This window comes from Jaculus jaculus, chromosome 14, assembly GCF_020740685.1.
Source record: "Jaculus jaculus isolate mJacJac1 chromosome 14, mJacJac1.mat.Y.cur, whole genome shotgun sequence".
Taxonomy (NCBI): domain Eukaryota; kingdom Metazoa; phylum Chordata; class Mammalia; order Rodentia; family Dipodidae; genus Jaculus; species Jaculus jaculus.
The window spans coordinates 24,260,642-24,276,237 of NC_059115.1; the positions used below are offsets into that span (position 1 = coordinate 24,260,642).

Genomic DNA, 15,596 nt, shown 5'->3' on the forward strand with positions numbered 1-15,596 from the left:
CACTGGGTCAGCCATGACTCCCCTGGATCTCACTGGTCTTCAGCCCGCTCCCCACCACGTGCCACCTGCCTCAGGCCTTCCCTGGGTGCTGTCTCCTCTGCCCAGAGCACCTTCCCAATGATTCCCCTTGCCTTCGGAAAATCCACACCCTTCAAACCCCAAACCCAACAGTGCCTCCTCTTTGCACCTGGCCTTTCTTATATGTGTGTGTACACACACACACACACACACATACACACACACATGAGAGAGAGAAAGGCAGAAGGAAGGAAGAAGAGAGGGAGGGGAGAAAGAAGGGAGGGAGAGAGACAGAGAGGGAGAGAATGAGTGTACCAGGGCCTCCAACCACTGCAAAGAAACTTCAGACATATGTGCCACCTTGTGTATCTGGTTTTACATAGGTACTAGGAAACTAAACTCAGGTCCTTTGGATTCGCAGGCAAGGGCCTTAAGTGCTAAGCCACCTCTGCAGCCTTCTTCATCCTTCTCTCTCTGGAGGTCTGGGTGAGTCCATCTCATTCTAGACCATGAGCAAATCCAGACAGACCACTTCATCTTTCAATATCTTCTGTCTACTGGGCAGTGATTAGATTTGCATCTTTGTATTTTAGATTCAGTCCATTCAGGCTTAGATGTCAGGTATGTAAGCCAAGTTCAAGTATACAATAAGGAAATTCACAATCCAATTCAAATGAGGCAAAATTGCCTATGACGCCATTTTGACATTCTCCCTCTTTCTCCTAGATTTAACCTTACTAAAAAAAAAAATCCTCTTTCGTGGGGCTGAGGCAATGATTCAGCAGGTAGGAGTGCTTGCTGTGCAAGCATAAAGGCCTGATTTCCATCCCTAGCACCCATGTAAAAACTGGAGCATAGCCAGGAGTGGTAGCACATGCCTTTAATCCCAGCTCCCAGAAGGCAGAGGTAGGAGGATCATTATGAGTTCAAGACCACCCTGATACTACATAATGAATTCCAGGTCAGCCTGGGCTAGAGTGAGACCATACCTCAAAATACCAAAACACAAAAAAGTTTGGGCTGGAGAGATGGCTTAGCAGTTAAGGTGCTTGCCTACAAAGCATAAGGACCCAGTTTCCATTCCCCAGTACCCACATAAGCCAGATGCACAAGGTGACACATGCGTCTGCAGTTTGTTTGCAGTGGATGGAGGCCCTGGCACACCCATTCTCCCTCCCCACTCTCTTTCCTAACTAAATAAATAAAAATAAATATTTTTAAGTTGGTGTGACCAAGCATGCCTGTAACTCCAGTGTCAGGGACAGGAGGCAGAGACAAGACAATCACTGGGAAGGCTTGTCAACCAGTCTAACCAAAAAAAAAAAAAAAAAAGCAACTCCAGGTTCAGTGAGAGACTCTGCTTCAAGTAAACAGAGTGAGAACATCTGATACTCTCCTATGGTCTCCACACTCATGTATTTCGGGTGTGCATATCTGTATACACACATGCTTACACCAGACAACATTACAAACATATAAAAATAAAATAGAAAGTATTAATTCATGGAAAACTCCAAGCATTATTTAAAAATACATAATATAAGGCCGGAGAGATGGCTTAGTGATTAAGGAGCTTGCTTGCAAAGCCTAAGGACCCAGATCTGATGCCCAATACCTACATAAGCCAGATGCACAAGGTGGTGTATGCATCTGGAGTTTGCTTGCAGTGGCTAGAGGCCCTGGCATGCCCATTCTCCCTCCCTACCCCCTGTCTCCCTCTTTTTCACCCTCTCAAATAAATTAACAATAAATATATAATATGTAGACAGAAAATTGAATATCATTGCTAGTGTCCCTAGTGTTTGATTTCCCCCTTTACTACCTACTGTTTGGCCATACAAAGCAGTCAGTAAGGGATCGAGACATAAATAGGATTTGTGTTTCTTCATTTATGTTCAGAGAAGCTGAGTAAATATTATGGGGCCCAGAGGCATGCTGAGTGGGCTGTAAGTGTGCTTTGTCTTGGGTTTGGGACTTTGCTTATTTTTGTTGTTTTGTCATAGACTTAATGAACCAATCTATAATTGTTAATTTCCCACATTATTTAAAGAATCTGTTTTGGTCTGACTCTGAGACCCTTGACCTTTTGGGGGATGGTGAGCAAGACAAACACAGCAAATGGCTGTGGTAAGAGGCCTCCTATGGACCTCAGGTTCCTTTTCTCTGCATTGGTGGCAGTGGCCACACAGGTGTTCTGGATTTGTTCAGCTCCAAGATTTTGTATGAAGGCAAGAGAATTTTCAGATGCCCCCAGCCTGAGCCGTTTTTGGGGTGAGGTTAGAGCCATGGCTTGTGTGCAATCAGTAAGCCTCCATCAGCAGCAGCTTGTTTTTGTCTTATAGGCTGGGAGCTTCCATTTCTGTGGTCTGCTCAGTCACCCTCTCACCCGCCAGGCTATTTCCCAATGTTCCAACTGCCCCAAATTAGGACATTAGAATAGGAAAGAATTTCGGACAAGAAGTGTCACCTTTGTATAGCTGGAAAGAGTTCCCACCCACACTGAGGGGAGAACTTCTCCACTTAGTCCACTCACTCACACAGCCTCCTCCAGAGAACCCGGAAGTGAGACTTCACTACCCTCTAGGTATTCCCTACCCTGCTAGTGATCCTGAGGTTTTCCATTAGCTGGAAGCAGGAGGAGGTGGAAGAGAAACAGCCCTATCCCAAATGGCATTCAGAGAGGGATGCATGGGGATTTCCAGGCTGCTCTCACTCTTGGTTGGAGAATCTGCTTTATTACAGATGGCAGAGAAAATGGAGGAGAATTGAGATCCATTGACAAGACAAGAAGATAACTGACTGCCCAATATGAGACTTGCCACCTCTTCCACATCTGCCAGGGCCCAGGAGAACTTGCAGTGGAAGCAGCACCATGAACACTGCTCTTAGCGCTAGCCTGACAGCCAGCTTCAGGGAGATGGTGGTAGACATGGTGATCAAACAAAACCTAAGCAGAAATCCAGAGGCAACAAAGAACTCAACACTAACTCGGACTTTCAACAGGCCTTCCATGGCTCAGGGATCATTGTAGTAGAAGGGGCAGAAAGATTTTAAGAGCCTCAGAGTAGATGGGAATACCCTGAGACATGGTTCCCCCCCCACACACACTATCCCATTGGAATTGATTAAAATCTTCATGACCCTACAGTGAATCCCATAACCCCACTGAGGAGGGCCTCAGGGAAACAGAAACATGAGATAGGGGATAAAAGTATATAATTCGTTAAAAATGATTTTTTAAAAAAGAATACATGGAGGAGCAAGGAGACAGCCCAGTGGTAAAGCATTTGCCAGGCAAGATGAGGACCTAAATTTGATTCCCCAGAATCCTCAGAGAAGCCAGATGGATTGTACCTGTCATCACAGCACTGGGGAAGTTTAAATGGGGAGTTCCTGGGGCTCATCTAACCAAATCGAGGAGCTCCAGAGTTAGTCTAGTCTCAAAACTAAGATTGAGAGCAATTGAGGAAGATATCTGACATCAACCTCTAGCCTACACATGAATGCACACACACACACACATTTTTTAAAAGTGCATAAAAATTTATAAGCCAAGTGTGGTGGTGCATGCCTTTAATCACAGCACTTGGGAGGCAGAAGTAGGAGGATTGCTGTGAGTTTGAGGCCACCCTGAGACCACATAAGGAATTCCAGGTGAGCCAGAAGCAATGAGAAACACCAGAATAAGTAGGAAAAGATAGAGGGAACTTCTCAAGGGAATTGCCTCAGGAAATTGTGGAAGCTGAGAAGTCCCCTAATGGACAGGCTGGAGAGCCCAGGATGCTGGAACAATGATTCAGTCCAAGTCCACAGCCCCCAGACCCAGGAAGCCACTGGTGCGACTCTTAGAGGTCAATGGCCTGAGAACCTGTGGGAAGAGTGGTAGTGCAAGTCCTGGAGCCCAGAACCAGATAGGCCAAGGGCAAGTAAGAGGATAGAACTCCTTCTCACTTCTGTGTGACCAAGGTAAGGTGCCCACCCACACAGCCTCCCCCACAGCAGAAGTAAGATTCCTTACCCAGGCATCTGACCACTAGAATTACCCATCAGACAGATAAATGACTCCCTTTGCCTCTTGCTACCTTCCCTAGTACCTCACTTGTCTGGATGGACCAACAGTGCTGTGTTGAGACAGGTCCTCAGACCCTCTGTCTGTGCTCTAGAATTATAGCCTTCTTTGGTGGGCTCTCAATTAGTCCCAGCTGAAGTCCAGTGCTCTCCTGTCCTGCTGGTCCAGGGATGGCAGTGGCTCACGCCTCAAGGTCCCACACGGCCACTCCATTTTAGCATGCAACCCCTTCTTGGCATACTGATTGATGCAAATACTGAGCACACACACATGCACACAGGGAACCTCATAGACCCTCAAGAAAGAAAACTGTAGAATGACTGAGATGGGGAGGTAATATGATAGAGAATGGAATTTCAAAAGGGACAGTGCGGGGGGGGGGGTATTACCATGGGATATTTTTTATAATCATGGAAAATGTTAATAAAAATTGTGAAAAGATAAAAAATTAATTAATTAATTAATTTTTAAAAAGAAAGAAAACTAAGACCCACTTCCAAGTGAGGTGATAAAATCCTTTTCTTTTGGTTTTGGAGGAAGGGTCTCACCAGGCTGACCTGAAATTCACTATATACTCTCAGGCTAGCCTCGAACTCACAGTGATCCTACTATCTTTGCCTCCTAAGTGCTGGCATTAAAGGCATGTGCCACTACACCCGGTCATAAAATCCTTTGATCATATTTTCTCTTTCTTTTTTTGTTTATTATTTATTTATTTGAAAGTGGCAGATAGAGAATGGGCACGCCAGGGCCTCCAGACACTGCAAACAAACTCCAGATGCATGCGCCCCCTTGTGCACCTGTCTAACGTGGGTCCTGAGGAATCGAGCCTTGAACCGGGGTCATTAGGATTCACAAGCAAGCACTTAACTGCTAAGCCATCTCTCCAGCCCATATTTTCTCTTTCTTTCCTTTCCTTACAAAAATTCAGTCAAGTGGGCCTGGGCATATGGCTCAGTGAATAAAGTGCTTGCAGCACAAGCCTGAGTCCCAGCGTTTCATCCTCAGACCCCACATAAAAAGCCAGAAGCCTTGGCAGGTTTTGGTCATCCCGGCACTACTGACTCCAGACAGGAGGTGGACACAGGAGAATTCCCCAGAAGGTCTCCATGAGTGAAGCAAAAAGAGCGCCACCAGCAGAGTGAGCTCATGAGCAGCTCCGCCTCAAATGGGGTGGAGCTGTGAAGACTCAAAGTTTGTACACACACACACACACACACACACGCGCGCGCACGCGCACGCGCGCGCGCGCGCGCGCGCATTTTAGTGAAGGGGACAGATTTGATCATACCCATTTTGCAGATAAATGAGCACCAGCAATCAGCTGAAAAGACTGTGCTAACAGAAACCGAGCTGCAGTGAGTACAGAAGACACTGAAATGATCCTCCACCACACTCTGTGGTGGACTGTGAACATGAGGTGATACACAACACTGGAGAAATCAAGCAGACATACCAAGAACTTGATCTAAGTGGGAACTCCTGGGCTAAGATATACAATCTCCAGTCTTCCCCAGACTAGCCCCACTCTTCTGCTCAGGCTGCCATACCCCCCACCCCCTGCAACACAATTTTTCCATCTAAGCCCAATGGAGAGGGCAAATACCCTGTACATAAATACTTCTCCCTGGTCCTATCTGCCAGCAAGCCATGAAATTTTTCATCGTGGATAGGATAGTAATGCTAGCCACGTGGCCTGGGCAAAATGTAGCCAGCAGACCTCAGTTTTCTCCTAAATAAGGTTGGGCTCAAATATACTTAACTCCCTCCAGCTCAGTCTCCTGTCATGTTGTTCACGGCCACCATGGCAAGATTGGCCTAGGATAAAGCAGAACAAAACCGAGAACTTGCTGAGGTCAGGCAAGCTAGTGCAAGAAGCCTGAGGAATAAATTACAAGCACCATATAATTTCATTTGACTCTTCCCTGCTTTTTTTCATAGGCATTCCAATATCAGCCTGCACCAGCTAAGCACCAGTTTGTAGCTTGGAGCAATAACTTGTATTAAATTATTTAGCCAGTAAATGATTAGAAATGTGCAGAGCCAAAGTAAAAACCACAGAAAGGCCAAATTCTAATAACAATAATACCACCACATGCTTGAATTAATTATTGACTTTCTTAAAGGCCCACAGATGGATGATAGCAATTCAATGCCTGCTTTGAGGAACAGGGGTCCCTGGGTGAGTGTGAAGAAGGCACAGGCTCCCCAAAGTGTGCTGGAGATCACACAGTGAAGGGCTGAACTGCATTACAGGCAGCCTGCCCGTGACCTCATGGGCTTTTCTGTTCAGCAGCTGGAGCTCAAGCTTTGGTCATTGCAACAGAGGAAAATTAACACCTGCCTTCTGGCCAGCCCTAGTCCATGAGCATGCAATGCCTGGCCACGGTGTCCTTGTTTATTTTTTTTGAACAACCCCAATGTACAACCTTGTTTCTCTGGTCTAGCTTCACAAGTGAGGTCAGTCCTTTGTAAGCAGATGCTCTGAGGATTAAATTCTGAGCCACTGAGGTCTGACTTCCTCCTTTTGAAGTAGTTACTATAAGATGCAAAGCATGCTACCCTGCTTCCAAGTCAGAGGATCTTGAAAAGAATGTCGCCACTTCTGCAAATTCAGGTCACCAGCTCGTCTCCCACATCCTATAGCTACCAAGCTAGACCAGGTACTGCGGGCTCGGACCCTTCACTCCACACCCAAGGCTGCAGGGCCTGCTGAGGGCTTCTGTGGCCACCTGTGTCTTCCGCTCGGACTGGAACTGGTGGAGTAATATGTGCCCCTCACCACCCTTTCCCAGTGCTGCAATGTCCTCCAAAACTCAAACCACCTGAGATGGGGTACGGTTAGGGTGACTTAACCCCTGGAAGTAAGAAAAAAGCAGGAAAGTCTGCACTTGCTAGAAATCAAAGATAATCTATCTTCTTTTGTTTTTAATGCTTTTTGATTTATTTATTATTTATTAGAGACAGAGAGAAAGAATCCGTGCACCAGGGCCTGTAGTCACTGCAAATGAACTCCAGATGCATGTGCCACCATGTGCATCTTGTTTATGTGGGACCTGGAGATTTGAACCTGGGTCCTTATGCTTCATAGGCAAGGGTCTTAACTGCTAAGCCCTAATCTGTCTTCCTATTTCTTGCCTAGTTCCCTAGACCTGTTTTTCCACAAACAATCAGGACCCCTCCCAAGAAGGAGGTCTTTCATAGGATTTAAACACTGTGGTTGATCAAATTCAGCCCTTGAAACTTGGTGTCAGGGCTAGCCTTTTCCTGAGACAGCCCCTAACCCTGACCAACCAGCTGTCCCTCTGGTTCACCTGAACTGGAAGACAGCCCACTACTATAAGGTTTTAAATACCTTTGCAAGGGGAGGGCAGGCTCTCTACTTGGGAACTTCCAGCTGAAGATGAACTTTTCCCTCGGTGGGGCCTGGGCTGACTCAGCCTAGATGGCCCCAATCCTTTACCCTCCACATGGATTCCTTATCCCCTACAGCTCCCCACATGGCAGGAGCTCCTTGAACTTTCTTTTCTCTCTTTTCTTTCCACAGTTTTTCGAGGCCCTCCACGTGGGATCTCTAGCCACATGGGCGCCTTTCCTTGGCTCTGTGCTTCCCTCAATAAATATAATAATTTAATAATTGTCCATCTCAGTCTTTTAAAAAACTTTATGAGAAAGAGATAGAAAGAGGGAGATGGAGATAGATAATAGAGAGAAAATGGGCATGCCAGGGCCTTCAGCCACTGTAAATAAACTTCAGAAACATACACCACCTTGTGTATCTGGTTTATGTGGATCCTGGGGAATTGAACCTGGGTCCTTTGGCTTCACAGGCAAATGCCTTAACCACTAAGCCATCCTCTCCATCCATTCTCAGCCTTTTAAAATTCAATTCTTTGATTAAAATTAGAAATGAAAGGGCTGGAGAGATGGCTTAGTGGTTAAGCGCTTGCCTGTGAAGCCTAAGGACCCCGGTTCAAGGCTCGGTTCCCCAGGTCCCACGTTAGCCAGATGCACAAGGGGGCACACGTGTCTGGAGTTCGTTTGCAGAGGCTGGAAGCCCTGGCGCGCCCATTCTCTCTCTTTCCCTCTATGTGTCTTTCTCTCTATGTCTGTCGCTCTCAAATAAATAAATAAAAAATGAACCAAAAAAAAAATTAGAAATGAAAGCCAGGCATGGTGGTACATGCCTTTAATCCCAGCACTCAGGACACAGAGGTAGGGGGATGGCAATGAGTTCAAGACCACTCTGAGATTACATAGTGAATTCCAGGTCAGTCTGAGCTAGAGTGAGACCTTACCTTGAAAAACCAAAAAGAAAAGAAAAGGAAAGGAAAGGAAAGGAAAGGAAAGGAAAGGAAAGGAAAGGAAAGGAAAGGAAAGGAAAGGAAAGGAAAGGAAAGGAAAGGAAAGGCAGGAAGGAAGGAAGAGAAAGAAAGGAAGGAAGAAAGGAAGGAAGGAAGGAAGGAAGGAAGGAAGAGGGAAAGAAAATAAATGAACCTAGGTTTCAAGGGCTTTCCTGGACTTTAACACCCCATTACACATCCACAACCTCATAGCAATTTTGAAATTAGGTTTTTGCAGGCAGAAAACTGTGAGGACCTTATGATGTGGTCATCCTGGGTATAGGTGAGTTCAATTTACTTATCCTTGCTTTTAGGAAGCTGAGGCAGGGGCACTGTGAGTTTGAGGTTAGCCTGGGCTACATGGTGAAATCCTTACAAAAAATTAAGAACAAGATCCTTGTGGGTATCTGCCACAACAATTGAACCCACCAACATTCCATCATAGATGGTGGAGAAGAGGATGAGGCTCCATCCCTCCCTGAGGAATTACTGGTAGTTAATGATTGCCGGAGTTGGGGGAGAGATTTTCTTCAGTGGTGGACCTATTGGTAAATTGCATTTGCTCAGATAAATACCCCCCACCCCCATATGCAACTATGCTTATGTAAGCAACCCTAGTTAAACCCACTGGGTCTCTCTCACACACAGATACACATCAAAATAGAAAAGGACAAAAGCCCAAAGTGGTGGCGCACACCTTTAATCCCAGCACTTGGGAGGCAGAGGTAGGAGGATTGCCATGACTTCGAGGCCAACCTGAGACTCCATAGTGAATTCCAGGTCAGCCTGGGCTAGAGTGAGACCCTACCTTGGAAAAAGAAAGAAAGAAAGAAAGAAAGAAAGAAAGAAAGAAAGAAAGAAAGAAAGGAAGGAAGGAAGGAAGGAAGGAAGGAAGAAAGAAAGAAAGAAAGAAAGAAAGAAAGAAAGAAAGAAAGAAAGAAAAGGCCTAGTTTAGTGGAAGGGAAAGGGAAAATGAGGCAGTAATGGGAGGTAATTATGATAAAAATACACTTACACATATAAAAAATTGTCAGTAAAAAAAACTCTTTGGGGCTGAAGAAATTGTTTAGTGGTTAAAGGCACTTACTACAAAGGCTAGTGGCCTGTGTTCAATGGCCCAGGTTCGATTCCCTAGTGTCAACATAAAGCCAGATACACAAAGTGGCTTTATGTGAGTGCTGCATGAGTAGTGAGGAATTGAATCTGTGCCATCAGGCATTGCAAGCAGGTGACTTTCACCACTGAGCAATCTTCCCAGCCTTGTGTCTTTATAAAAAAAGTGGGTTGTGATGGTTTATCCTCACTGTTAACTTCATTATCTTGAGAATCACACCTGCTGGGTGTGGTGGTGCACACCTTTAATCTTAGCACTCAGAAGGCAGACATAGGAAGATTGCTATGAGTTTGAGGCCACCCGGAGACAACACAGTGAATTTCAGGTCAGCCTGGGCAGGAGTGAGACCCTACCTCAAGAAAAAATACAAAAAAAGAGAAAGAATAAAAGAGAATCACCTGGGAGGCACACCTCTAGGCATGTCTGTGAGGTGACTCCAGAGAGGTTTAACTGAGGTAAGAAAACCCATCCTGAATGCAGACAGCACCATTCTTTTGCTGAGGTCCTGGGCTAAATAAAAAGAAAAAGGAAGTTGAGTCAACCTCAGCATTCATCACTCTGCTTCCTGACTACAGACATGATGTGAAAAGTTGCTTCATGGGCTGGAGAGATGGCTTAGCAGTTAAGGTGCGTGCCTGCGAAACCTAAGGACCCAGGTTTGATTCTCCAGGCACCACGTAAGCCAGACGCACATGGTAGTGCATGCATCTGGAGTTTGTTTTCAGTTGCCAGAGGCCCTGGCATACCCATTCTCACTCTTTCACTCTGTCTCTCTCTCCCTCTCTTGACTCTAATAAATAAATAAACAAAAATCTTTAAAAGAAAAAAAAGTTGCTTCATGCTCTTGCTGACATGCCTTCCCTGCCATGATGGACTATGTCCTCAAACTCTGAGTCAAAATAAAACCCTTTATGGACTGGAGAGATGGGTTAGCAGTTAAGGCACTTGCTTGCAAAGCCTAAGGACCCATGTTCTACTCTCCAGATCCCTTGGTAAGCCAAACACACAAAAGTGAGGCAAGTGCAAGGTCACACATGCCCACTAGGTGGGGCAAGCATCTGCCATTTGATTGCAGTGCTGGAGGCCCTGGCACGCCAATTCTTTCTCTCTCTCTCTCTGAAATAAAAAAATAAAAATAAACCCTTTATTAACTGCTTTGGTAACTTAGTTTGTACAGCCACAAGAGAAGTAACTAGTACATTGGCCAGGGGTAGAATAAGTGGAGACAAGAGAAGCAGGGACAAAAATGATGGTGAACTTCTGATCACTGAACCTCTTGGCTGGCAGGAAGGCCCCTTGTTTCTTGTGTGTAAACTCTATGGACACTGAGGCTGGGGAGGGAGGATGGACTAAGTATTCACTTAAGGTCGCACAGCTGGCAGAAAGGTGAGATGTCTGTCTCTGGTCTTCCATGTTCAGATGTCCTCCCACTGGTCTGTGAGCTCTGAGATGGACAGGGAGAAGAGGTCTCATTTATTCTGTACCCTGGACCTCACATGCAGGGTATGTTCTCCATGAGCCAGCTTCCATCACACGGAAGGAAGCACCTTGAAATGGGTAAGAAGTACAAAGAATGGGACACATTGCTATCATTTTGTTCCTTGGGTCATCAAGCTTCCAAAGATTGTTTTGAAACCTCCAACAATGACCCTTGAATGTGAAATGGAAATGTTTTCCCAGAAAAAGATGCATCCATCTGTGTGAAATGGGAGACGGTGCCATTGATAGTGGGCTCAGCCTGCTCCCTGCCTTGCCCTCTGTGGAAGACGAGGTTTATAAATGATACCACTAATTGTGTTTTTCTACAAGATTAATTTTACTGTCTGATTATCTGCTCCATCTCAATCCACTCAGGGGTGGCTTATGCCTTGGCTTTCCTCTCTGGAGCTTTCATTAACAATTAGGTCACCTTTTACCCACTTGGGCTTGCCTGCCATCAGCCAGGAAAGCCTCCAGCAAGAACAGCCCTTGCCTTAGTGCTGTCATTGCTGCTGTTGTGTTCGTGGGGATGACAAGGAGGGGAAAAAGTTGGAACCATGACTGATTTCACAAATATGAAGGCTGGCTTTCACCTCTGCAGAATGGTAGGACACGAAGCCACCTAATCATGGAGCTGGACCAAGGATATCTTGCCTCAAAGCCAGTGCAAGCCATCCTGTCCCCCAGGTAGGCAGCATGCAATGGTTCCGTGGACCAGAGGGCAGAGTGACACTCCCCTAGTTAGCCAACAAGTGCAGAGCTATCTAATGAGGTGCTTTGCACATGATAGCAGTGGGAGGTTCATTTTGTTCCTGGCTGGTGGAAAAGAGAGCACGTGGTAGAAGAAAGGGATGAAAGAGTTAACAGTGGTCTCTGTCTGAGTGTTTCCAGGTTCTTGGCATCTTCCTCAAAGAATTTAAGAAAGGCGCACACAGGTAGTAAAGCAGCAAGAAACTTTATTTGTAGCCAAGAGATAGTGAAGGTTTGAATACACTGCCAAAAGGGCAGAGGGTCCCTGGAGCAGAGAGTGCTGAAGGGCCCAGGTATTGTCTGGGCTTTTTTTTTTTTTATGTGCTTTAATTTTTATTTGCTTGTGAGAGAATACATTGTGATCAGAAGTGAACATTACATACAGAATTTACTATAAAGCTAGAGAAAAGTCAGGGTCCAGCTTTCAAAGCTTCCAGGACCTTGGTTCCAGTGATGGCCCAGGTCCAGAGTTTCCAGCTTCTGTCTGCTTGCAAGGCAGGTGCAAGTTCATGACAGTACAAAGGACTGAGGGAACATCCCCAGAGCCCCAAGAATTTTAGATAAAATTTGGATTCCTTAAGGCATATCAACCAAAGTCTAATAGCTATGAAATTTGAACCCAGATCCAAGCAGGTCACCCTGCAGCCTCTGTGGAAGAGCTTTGAGAAATGTTTGCAGCCATGGCTCATTATTTTGCACTGCTGAAACACCAGGATCTGTAGTTTACACCCAATGTAGCACAGCCTAATAATGGATTTTTCACCCACCATCGCCAAATTTGTTGTTGGCCAAGCAAAGATATGTCAGCCTGTGTTGTCCAAGCCAAGATGTGTCAGTGTGGAAGAGAGCCCCTGGTAACAGGTTTCTGTAAGATGACAATTCTACATAACAACCTCTTCAGGAAGCAGTTTACATAGCATCTTGGCACTATCATCCTGAAGCTTGTTGTCTGAGAGGCCCAGGCATGTCAGAAGTGGTTGGAATGGAGGGACAGGAAGTCATCTCATTGCTGAGTGGAGGCAGAACAAGATCTCAGCTCAGAAACTGCAGGCTGCATCTCACATGCTCGAGCACCTTGCAGCAGCTTTTTATTTTCTTGGACACAGCCTGTCAGGGTTAGAAGAGTCAGTCTTCTTGCCAAGAAGAGCCAGACAGAAGTCCCAGTAAGAAGTTATGGGGGGAGGGGCGCTGGAGGGATAGCTCAGCTATTAAGGTGCCTGCCTGAAAAACCTGATGACCTGGGTTCCATTCCCCAGAACAGCCAGATGCACAAGGTGGTGCATGTGTCTGGAGTTTGTTTGCAGTAGCTGGCAACCCTGGTGCAAAACACTCCAGAATTCAACAAATGCACTTTCTCTTCCTGGGCTAGGTAGTCCATCAGAGATTTGCCCTTGACTCAAGGCCTTCCAGTCTCTGGAGTGCAGCTGTGAAGCAGGGAGCTCCCAAGTGTCTCAGCTAGGACCTTGAACGAGGCATCCTCAGATGCTTAGAGGACTTGGCTAGCAGTTGAGGTTTATAGATCTCAGGTATGAGGACACAAGGGGGCAGCAGTGAGCCAAGAATAAAGCAGGAAAAGGACCCCACCCTCCTTATCTGAGGAAGAGGTACCTTGTGGCTACTGCCTCCATAAAGCTCTGTGGGGCACCTATTGTCATTTGGGGGTGGGGGGCTGCCTAGCATACTTCATGGGCTGCCAAGAGATTCTGGAGTCAAATTAGGATGACACCCAAGAGCCCAAGTACAGTCCCAATCTTGTTGCTTTATCCTGGCCATGCATCCTGGGCAAGCGACCACCCACTCTGAGCCTTGGGTTGCCCATCTGTGAACTGCATAAAGAGTTTCAGGATAGCCCAGGCACTTGTCAGTACGTACTCACGATGTACTACAGGAGAGTACATAGTGGTAGAGAGTTCTTTGAGAAGGACTGCAGGAAACTCACCTACTTGAAATAATAATCAACTTCTTTCAAATCACTTTCCCATTAATCTTAGCACAAAACAACACAATAACTACTTACCAATTGATGGTAGTCTCAAAACAAGACTTACTGCAATCCAGTAGTGTGCAACACTCCTTCACTAATTGAAGGCAACTCCTCTAGAATGGGCCGAGAACTGCTTAGGACACGCAATGACCCTCTCCTCTGTAGCTAAGTATATGAATGAAGCATGTGACTCTGGAACCTGCCTTCTGTGGTTGTTCAATAAAAGCAAGATTAACTGTCAGCAATGAGATGCCAATAGGCTTTTATTTACCTCATTAAGATTTTATCTAGATTCTTTCACTTTACTTAGTGGTGCTGTTTTAGTCACCTCCTCATTGCTAGGATAAGGCATCTGACCAAAAGCAGTTGAAGGGAGGAAGGTTTTTATTTTGACTTACAGTCTTGTGGAGAAGCTTGCTGAGGTCAGAGGAAAACATAGTATGAGCAGAGCCTGGAATTACCTCCTTGCCAACAACAGGTGGACACAGCAACAGGAGAGTGAGACAAATAACACTAGCAAACTAGGGATTAATAAACATCGAGGTCCACCCCAGCAACACACCTCCTCCAGCAAGGCTCCATCTCTCAAATTTCCATCAGCTAGGACCAAGCATTTAGAACACATGTGTTTATGGAGGACACTTCATTCAAACCCCCACAGATCCCCATATCTTAACAAACCTTGCTAATTTAGTAAACTTTAATTACTAAAAACTCTGTGCTTGCTTTGGCAGCACATATGCTGAAATTAGAGCAATACAAAGATTAGCATGGTCCCTGCACAAGCATGATATGAAAATTCATGAAGCATGCCGTATTTTTAAGGAAAAATGAAATTTTCAGGAAAATTAATGGACATGGAAAAAAATCGTACTAAGTGGGCTGGAGAGATGGCTTAGCAGTTAAGCACTTGCCTGTGAAGCCTAAAGACCCCGGTTTGAGGCTCAGTTCCCCAGGTCCCATGTTGGCCAAGGGGGCACACGTGTCTGGAGTTTGTTTGCAGAGGCTGGAAGCCCTGGCGCGCCCATTCTCTCTCTCTCCCTCTATCTGTCTTTCTCTCTGTGTCTGTCACTCTCAAATAAAGAAATAAATGAACAAAAAATATTTTTTAAAAAATCATACTAAGCAAGATCACACAGACTCAGAGAGACAAATGCCACACATGTTCTCTCTCATCTGTGGTTCCTAACCTGGGACAGCTAGGATAGGGTGGGAAAGAGGACTAGCAAGGCAGGACCTCATGAAGCTTAACCAGAGCAAACAAGGTCAGCACAAGCACTCCCAAAGCTTGTCTAGCCAGAGGTGAAGAGTGGGCATGGAGGACATTTACAAACATACTAAGGAATGCTGCTTGGTAAAAACAAAACAAAACAAAAAACAATAGGCTAATAATTGACATAAGCTTTAGAAGGGAGAAAAGTTAAATTTCCAGGATTTTTATCTAGGAACATGTAAATGTATTATTCTTTCCAGTCTGTTCTTGTTTTCTTCCCCCTTTTTGTTTGATGACCAACATGATTCCCACACAGGACTGCTTTGAAATTTTAAAATGTTTTCTAAGCAGAAAATACTGGCAGAAATATTAGCAGAAACTTTTATTGCTTACCATTATCCACATTAATTATAACTCAGAATGATCTCTTCTTCCAATACATCTACATTTACTCTTTTTTTTTTTTATGGTAGGGTCTCTCTCTAACCCAGGCTGACCTGGAATTCACTATGTAGTCTCAGGGTGGCCTCAAACTCATGGTGATTCTCCTACCTCTGCCTCCCGAGTGCTGGGATTAAAGATGTGTGCCACCACACTGGCTACATTTACTTCTTTTTTCCCATTTT

At 45.4% G+C, this 15,596-nt stretch overlaps 1 non-coding gene across 1 annotated transcript; it reads left to right on the plus strand.

Moving 5' to 3' along the window:
- The first annotated feature begins 14,475 nt into the window (after positions 1-14,475).
- On the plus strand, positions 14,476-14,579 carry LOC123454906. The gene has a single exon (XR_006633558.1). It is a non-coding gene; the product is annotated as a U6 spliceosomal RNA (small nuclear RNA).
- The last annotated feature ends 1,017 nt before the right edge of the window (positions 14,580-15,596 follow it).